Source organism: Eutrigla gurnardus (assembly GCF_963514095.1).
Source record: "Eutrigla gurnardus genome assembly, chromosome: 10".
Classification (NCBI taxonomy): domain Eukaryota; kingdom Metazoa; phylum Chordata; class Actinopteri; order Perciformes; family Triglidae; genus Eutrigla; species Eutrigla gurnardus.
In genome coordinates this window covers 9,704,484-9,713,371 of record NC_139924.1, presented here as the reverse complement: position 1 = coordinate 9,713,371, position 8,888 = coordinate 9,704,484, and positions in this window count along the sequence as shown.

The following is an 8,888-nucleotide window of genomic DNA, read 5'->3' as shown; positions in this document are numbered from 1 at the left end:
GATATTTATCCTGGCTAAGGCAAACATCTGGCCCCGGTGGGCTCCTTTCATAGGGCGATATGAGTGGGTGTGATACTCGGCTACATTTATTTGGGTGTGAAGTTTTAATTAAAAGTGAAAGCCATGCCCGCCAGCCAACCCCCCCCCCCCCCCACCCCAAGCTTTGTCTATCCCCTGAGCTTCGTCTGAGTGTGGAATGAAGGGAGGGAAGCAGAACTAGAGAAGAAGAGATAGACAGATGGCAAAAAATAGACGAACAAACGCAGAAGACATGCAGGTGAAGAGATGGGAGATAGATATAGAACCATTTATCTGCTCGGGGGTGTGACGTTCTCCCTTCTCGCTGTTTGTTTTCAGTTGCAGTCGGACGGAACGGCCTGAATTACAGACGAGGTGCCGTCGCTCCCACACACAGAGGAGGGCATATTGCTTACAGAAGAAATCTGCTTACTCTCCAGAGTCCAGAAGCACCCTTGTAAGATCGACCCCCGTTCCTCATTCCTAACATCCATCCTGTTTTGTGGGTTTTCAGGATTTTGGAAAATCGTCTCTGGAAAGATTTTTTTTTTTTTTTTTTTTGCAAGATATTTAAGTTGCTGCAGCTTTTTGCATCGTGGTCACAAGTCAGAGCAACGGTTTACGAGAGAGCCTGAGCTCATGTTGTGTTTACCGATCGCCTCCGGATACAAAGTGCTGGGGCCTCATTTATGAGCTGGCCCATGGATTCTCTTTAAACTAAAAAAAGCTCATTGTACCTACATCTTGTTTATAGCAACACAGGTAATAAAGCTGAACCTATCAGCTGTAACTGCCTGCAGCACACAGAGAATGTGTGAATGAGCTTCAGCTTTTCCAATGAAAGTCGGGGGAACGTCTCACTAACGGAGCAGAGAACTTTTAAGCATTTGTCAAGTAAAACAAATAAAAAAAAATGTAAATGCAGAGTTCTACAATCTTTACGTCCAATCCAAATAATGGATCCACACAGGGCAGGCAGGAAGGGTGGTGAATGGGGTCTTTATACATAAGAATTTTGTTTGCAGTTAGCTTAGCTTAGCATAACGACTGGAAACAGGAAACTTGTCTGTAATTTGTCTGTAAATGACGAATAAGAAATCTCCCGTTTGTTCAATTTGTGCAAAATCAAAGCGTTAAAGCGACACGCGGTGGTTTCACGTAGGTTTGCGTTCCGGACTATTTCCTCCTGTAGTCCTGTCGACATTGTCACTTTTTTTTTTTTTGCCCCAATTACACAAATTAAATTTAGTTAGAAACTGTTAGGCAGATTTTTATGACCTGCTAGCTGTTTCCTCGTTTCCAGTCTTTGTGCTGAGCTGACTCCACTATTGGCTCTCACCCTTCTAGGAAAAAAAACAAACAACAAAAAAACCCGCTTGTCTCGGTATTATCACTGACAGATGTCCAGCGCATGGATACGCTAATGAGTGTCACCCCACCACACTGTCTGCCAGGCTCTTTGCTAGAAGGGGTCTGGCCTATCATGTGTTACCTGGCCGTGCTCTCAGTGTGAGAAGATGTTAATTGGCGGTGAGGCGCCAGTCTCTCCCACCCCTCCCCTGGCGTCGTCCGGAGCCAGGAAAGGTGGCATAAAGCCTGGCCTCGGAGCGCTCCAGACTCTGTGGGTCCAGAGGGAACCAGGAGGCATGATCCAGTGTGTGTGGAGGCCATCCGTGAAGCACACACCTGGCCTGAACTTGTACACTTGAATGGAAAACCCGCGCAGAGACCACCACAGGGAGGTTGGTCTTTTTTCGAAATAAAAGAGGGCATTATTTTCAATGTAGCAGCGGCTCAAAGAAACACTCCTCGCTCGTGCTTGGTGTTCCCTCCTGGCTGATTGGAGTTCGCCCAACAGTGTGTGTGTGTGTGTGTGTGTGTGTGTGTGTGTGTGTGTGTGTGTGTGTGTGTGTGTGTGTGTGTGTCTGCTGGCTCCTGTCTGCCGTCTGCCTCCCCTGGATTGGACTCCTGTCGCCTTCCCAGTGAAGGACCACTCAACCTGGGTGGATATTCTTTCCCTCACATCTGCTATGAATTTACCAGAGCCAAGCCATTCAAAGGCTCCTTTATGGAGCCGTCAGCAGCCCTGTGACTGCTTCCTATTAACACACACACCTAGGCACACACACACACACACACACACTCAATTGTACTCATGCACACATTTACACTCATTCCTACCTTTTTTGAAAAGGTATTTCCTTAAACAATGTGTTGTATTCTTCTCCGTCAATCAGTTATTTGTTTCTTTTTTTTCTTCACACACACACACACACACACACACACACACACACACACACACACACACACACACACACACACACACACATAAATACACATATAAACACACACACATAAACAAACACAAACACAAACACACACACACACACTTACTCACTGACCTCCAGCTTCTTACTCAACCAAAGATCTGAACTTAAGTCAGCCCCAACAGCTGCAGCCTTCTTGTGTTTTTTTTAAGTGAATCACCCGTGCATGGTGAAGCGGTGCAGGGGTGGTTATCGGGCCATTACACACTTTAATCTATTTATTGCTGACATCCCCCCTCACTGGGCATATGCACACTCCAGAGAAACGTGAGCCGGGACAGCAGCAAGGCCATCATGTAACTTTAGATGGATCTGATTTGGAGAGAAAGGAGAGAAAATGTAGGTGTAAAAACTAGGGTCCGTCTTGCGATGGGGTCGCACCAGCTGTGACACCAAATCAGGCCCAATATGGTTTCCCCGCTTCCTACCACCCTACTTCCGGATCTTTTGCTTGGAACCACTCCCATCTTTGAACTTCTGTTTGACCTCACACCTGCAAAGTTTTGCGACTGCATCTTGCATGGTCGTGATGCTCTCATGGTCCACACACAGGCTGACTAACTCCGTGGTGGTACTTCCCGCTACAGAAGGTGCCTCCAGGACCACATTTTGCCATGATGACTCACAGACTGACTCACATGTCGAAAACAAAACCGGCATCACTGCTTTGGCTGGTAGCGATCCATGATCAGTGTGCAGTCATAGTGTTAATTCTGCAAAAAAAGATGCTTTGGGTAAACAGGATCTGGACTGCTGTGACAGGAAGTTAGAAGTAGGAGTTAGATGTTTGATTAAAAAAATAAAAGCTAATTCATAATTTGCCAAGAGCCTGGCTTAGCTGAGGTCTGAAAAGCCAAGACTGATGTGCCTTGAACTTGCATTCTTTCTACTGGCCACCAGGGGGCGACTCCTCTGGTTGCAAAAACTAAGTCGTGTTAGAAGTTGTGTAGAAGACTTTGACAGAAATAATTTGTAAAAAAAAGATACATTTTCTATTAGCGGGAATAAGAATCAGCAGAGAAGCTGATTTAATGCAGCTCTGTTTCATGTGTTTCATGTTAATTGGCTTTCTATCATCCATTGCTAAGCCTTACAAAGACTTTCTATTTATATATATACATAAATATATATTTATATATGTCTATATACATATATAGCCTATTCAACATTTTGGATCAGGAGCTCGACTGAACGGTAAGATGAAGCCTCAGTGTGAATCATGAAAGGCTTCAGCCCACTTATTACGTCTACAAGTTTGACTGCCTTTCATCTTCCATGTAGCGCTCTCATTGTTGCTGCATCCATATCTGGATCCCAGAGTTCAAAGACATCTCCGGGTGATTCTGAGCTTAATTTCTCAGAATGCCTGACACATTTTCCGATTTATACATATATTCTATATACATTGCTATATTATTGATAAAGAAGGAAGCAACGTGTGTGTGGGGGGGATATCCTACATTTACCTGTTTGAATCGATGAACCAGCTGAGGAGAAGCAGGTCCAAGTGTGTGTCTTGTGCCGGTGTCATGGCAGAGAGGATGCATGACTGACGTGTAAGTGCTGCTGTTTGGTCTGCAGGAAGATTCAGACTGTTGCAGGATCCCCTTTGGGGGCGAGCGCTCTGTGTTCCCAAGAGAAAAGCCGTCCTCTGAACTCCTCCGTCTCCTCACTCTCCTTATATCATCAAAGGGAGAGGACACACATGAGTGGAGAAAATTGGGGGAGACGGCTCTGTTTTGTGAATAATGCATTAATAATCATTTTGTACGTGAACTTAAAGCAGAGAGAAATTTAGGGCATGCACTGCGGTCACATAAGTTGGTTTTGGCACCCAATTTCCAGGTCACCTTTACGCTCTGTGAATGATTATGTTGCTTCTCTTCTGCTCTGGCAGACTGTCAGGGTTTTTCTCCCCCCCACCCTGTCCTCATTTTCTCTGTGTGCTTCCCTTGCAGCTGCCACCGTGATAGACTACTGACTGAGCTCATTCTGAAGCGTGCCATGATATGACACAAATGGAGTTTACGCTTATAGCTCAAAACTGCCTTCATCGCAACACAGACTCCAGCAGGAGAGCTGGAGCTCGCTGCGTCTTTTTAATGTGACGGCGCCGGTGGGACAGGTGTCAGCAGGCCTCAGTGTAACCTCATCTCAAGCTGGAGGCTCGTAGGAAGATATTTACAAAAGATTTGATTTCTTGAGTCATCCGAGTAGCTATTAAAGGTACAGACGGGTAACGGGTTTAAGTAAGTGAGGGAAGGTGTCAGGCCACCGCAAGCCTCCAGAACAGATTTTATACTCTTATTTTTTTACATTTCTCCACTAATTTATCAGTCACCTAATTGTATTAATTACTATAAACACATTTTGACATTTAAAGAGCTAACTCATTCCAGGCTCACTGTTTTTCCATCAGTATCATAATAATATCATTACGGTGAATTATTTATTCATGACAGCCCTACAGCAAAGATGTCATCTAGATTATTATTGTAGTTCTGTCGCGTGTCCCTCATTCTTCAGGACTTGCTGTCATTTCCATTTCCCCGGTTTATTTGAACTGAGGCTGATTCAGATCACCTGCAGCTGTGAGCGATTGGCTGCTAATCATCAATTAAGAGCAGCTTGGTGTATTCCTCCTATTGGCCGATCAGGGTGTGACGACGCCCCTTCTTTAAGGCATAAGAGAAGCTGAAAAAGTTCCACAACTCTCGTTTTGGCAGATATTGTTTGCCAGAAACGCACTTCTTTAGGCCCTTTTCTGTCTTCTTTTGCTGGTTTTGAGTGTTCTGAGACTGAAGTGGAGAGAATATTTAAAAAGTAAACCTTTCCTCTCAGGCCTTAGTGCTACTCCTACAAGAGGTTGTGCGTGCCATGTTGATGGTTTCCTTACAAAAGAGACATTTGTTTGTTATTTAAGAGGCATTTTTATTGGAATTTAAAAATCTTTTCTTTTTTTCATTGTGAAGGCAACTCTGACATTTGATTCTCCCAGTGAAAACTTGTGAATTATGTGGTTGAAAACTGGTTCTCAGGCTTCTTCCCGGCCAGCTGAAATCTGTGGGGATCGGAACAGCCCAAGTTAATTTTAAGTTAAAAATTAAAGAAGTGGGACATCGAGGTGGAGTAATGGTTAATTCTGTTATTCATTGGGTCCTGCTTTGTTTCATCTAATCACTGAAATGAAACACAAATGACAGAAGAAAAAGAGTGAAATATAGAAGAGAATGACGTTTAAACAAATTAATGTTTGATAAATGATTGAATCACTTACATTAGATTAAATAAACATTTTAATATGAGCATTGAGTTAACGAACAGTAAAACCAAACCCTGCCACAGTTCAGTGCTTCCACTGTCCTTTTAAAGTCCTCGCATGTCACTCCACAGACGGGAAGCACATCCCGTCTGCTGGAATGAGAGTGAGACGCACACTTGTTCTCTCCTTGCCAGATGCCCTCTGCACCGACTTGGACCGGGGGGTAAATATTTGCAGGGTGGGCTGCTCCGCTCTGCTGTTTTACACACTCTCTGTGTGGATGTGTCGGCCGTACTGCTGCTGTCAGTTTGCTCCGGGTTCAAAGATTAGTCTGCGCGTGGCCAGTGTTTGCTTGTCGTGGAGCCAGGGCACCTGCTGCTCCTGCTTCAACCTGTCAGCTCAGGCTCGCTGGTGTAACAGTGGAGGCAACACTCAACCTCACGACTCTATGAAATCCTGTCAAATTTACAAGTTGCTTATTAACACATTCACTAGTTATGGAGCAATATTTTTATCAGACGCGTCAAAAGTGCAGACATTCTCTACTCAAGTCAAAGTACAGCTACTTGTGTTCAAAAAGGAGTTCTGATTCAACTTCTTTACTCGAGTAAAAGTGGAAAAAGTACAGGCTCTAAAATGTAGTTGAAGTCAAAAGTATCCCTATCAAGGACATTTCTACTGGCTGGGAAAGCCTAACTCTCACGTCACATTAATAGGAAAACAAATGATCAATAATTCCCCTCAAATGCATTAAAACTGAAATAATGAGCCTGTTTTTAAACCACATGGAGTAGAAAGTACAGGTATTTGTTTTAAAATGTAGGGAGTAAAAGTAAAAGTTACAGAAAAAAGTACAGTAACGAAGTATTTGTACCATTTATTATTATTATTAATTTGGAGTCGTGTTCACCGGATGAACATCAAATATTCACACTTTTATCTCCGTTTTGGTCTCCACCGACCCCTGAGAGAATTATCTTGCTCTTGTGTGTGCTGCTGAGCAGGTCGTGAACTTTTAGAGCGCTTTCACCAAAAACGGCAGCTCGCTGTAATCAATGCAAATGCTCGAATGGCAAATATGGCCACAATAACAATGTTAACGTGCTCATTTTAGTCGTATAACGTCCACCATCTTAGTTTAGGTGTGTCAGAATACTAATGTTTACTTATTAGCGCTAAAAGAGTGTGATGGGGATGTCATTATTTAGAGGAATTAAGAACCAAAGTATTTGAGCCCAAAGATGGCAGAAGAGGAAATCTAAAACAGATTGTTTACAATTGATCCCAAGGGAGGGCATGAATGTCTGCACTGAACTTTCTTCACATGAACTGTATTTTAAACTATTTCAGGATCTCTTTGTCTTCTACCTTCCAAAACTCAGACATTCATTGTCATTCTTTTACCTCAACAACGAGTTAAAGCAGTGATTTAAAGCATGTCTCCACCTTTTTCTTGTTCCGCTAATCCACCAGAATTGGAATAGTTAATATATCATGACCGCGTTAATTTTTTATTCAAGGGAACAACAAGTTCTCGAACCCTAAAAGAGGCTGGAGTTCATTAGGAGTTCAGTCAGAAGCTCAAGTTTAATCAATGTTCAGGTTCTGGCTCCATTTCCCAAAAGAGTCAGCAACCAAAAACTGTCTGTCACAGCGACTCATTCAGCATTTAGAAGCAGAAACAACAATAAAAGACCTGTTTCCCTCCAGCGCCCTCAGGTCGTGGAACTCATAATGTCCTCTATCTGCCGTCATCTTCTTTTCTTGTACGTCACTGACCTCCGACCTTTTTCTCCTTTTATGGCTCAACATGCTGCAATGATTTCTGGGGAAGATGGGACACATTATACGCTGTAAGAAATGGCAGCTAAATTAATTATTTAATTAAATGGGCAAGAAACATCCCCAAGTGAAGCTTCATTCTAGCTGAATACAGTTGTCACCGTGCTCCAACGGCCCACTAATCAAGCAGTGTTTCCACTGACTTTTCCCATCTCTGACCTTTTACTCTGATCCATCTTAGCCGCCGACACCTGTTGCCAAATTACAGGAGGCTCAGAGGCTGTCCACACTTCAGTAGATGTTTCATAAGCTGCCGCTGTCCTCGCTGCACTCTCCTCTGCTCCAGACGTCGCAGACACACACTTTATTGTGGGCTTCATGCCTTTGGGATTTTCCAGTTGGTAGTAAGAGAGTTCCCTTAGAGATCAGCTACTACATGAGATGCAAAATCAATATTTTGGTCCATAAACAACTTTTTTTCAAATTCTACGGCAGTCTAGACACTTTAATAACCTTGTGTCAATAGCTCAGGTTTCTTGTGTCCACACCAAACAAGAATCGGTCTCTACACTTCTTCACATTTTTTCCCTCTCTGCAGGTCGACCAAATTAAAGGAGGATATTAATATTGTGCCTAACTCCTCTACATGAAGGGAATTACAGAGCCTGAGGCCAAACTCGACCATCATGCGCTTACCATACCTTACCGCAAAATGTTTTCATGGAACAGTCTGTAAAGAATCATGCCATTTATCCTCTAATGTCACCTTTTGGCTTCAACGCACACATTTATAAAAAGCTAATTTGGCTTCTTTTTGAAGATGCAACGTTTCCGAGAAATGAGTCCACTTCAGAGAGTAAGCTTGATATTTTATTAAAAATTAAAAGTATATAATCAGTCGGTAGTCACGGCAAACCCGTTTTCTCTCTTGAACAGATGGCAGTGATGTGTGTCGGACCAGATGCACACAAATAAAACAGGGAGAACGACGGACTTCATCCATAGCCTTTATTGGAAATTCTATACATGTGAATCCTCCTAACCTGCCCAAACCCAGCTTTAGAGACTATAAATATATATATCCATATAAAAAGAGAAGTGTAAAATATTTTTTTGCAGTCCCTCCAAGAACAAAAAGCTTTTACAGTCAGTCTCAACTTGAAGAGGGACAGTCACCTTTTTTGTTGCCAACCAGTGATTTTTAACAATTGTTAATCATGTCAGGAACAACGGCCGAGTTAAAACATATTTTAATAGAAGGAATGGGGGTAAAAAAAAAACAGTGACCAAGTGAAATCAAGGTCTTAAATGATGAAACACAGAAGCACAGCACAGAAAGAAGAGGGAAAACCAGTCCCATAAACTACAGGAACTTCTGCACTTTCAAAAAGGTTTAAGTTGTCTGAGCAGAAGTTATCACAGAACAAGTTGTAGAGCTAAAATACACCAGCACCATGAAACTCCCCCTGTCCTTTGATGACCGGAGAGCACAGTGAGAG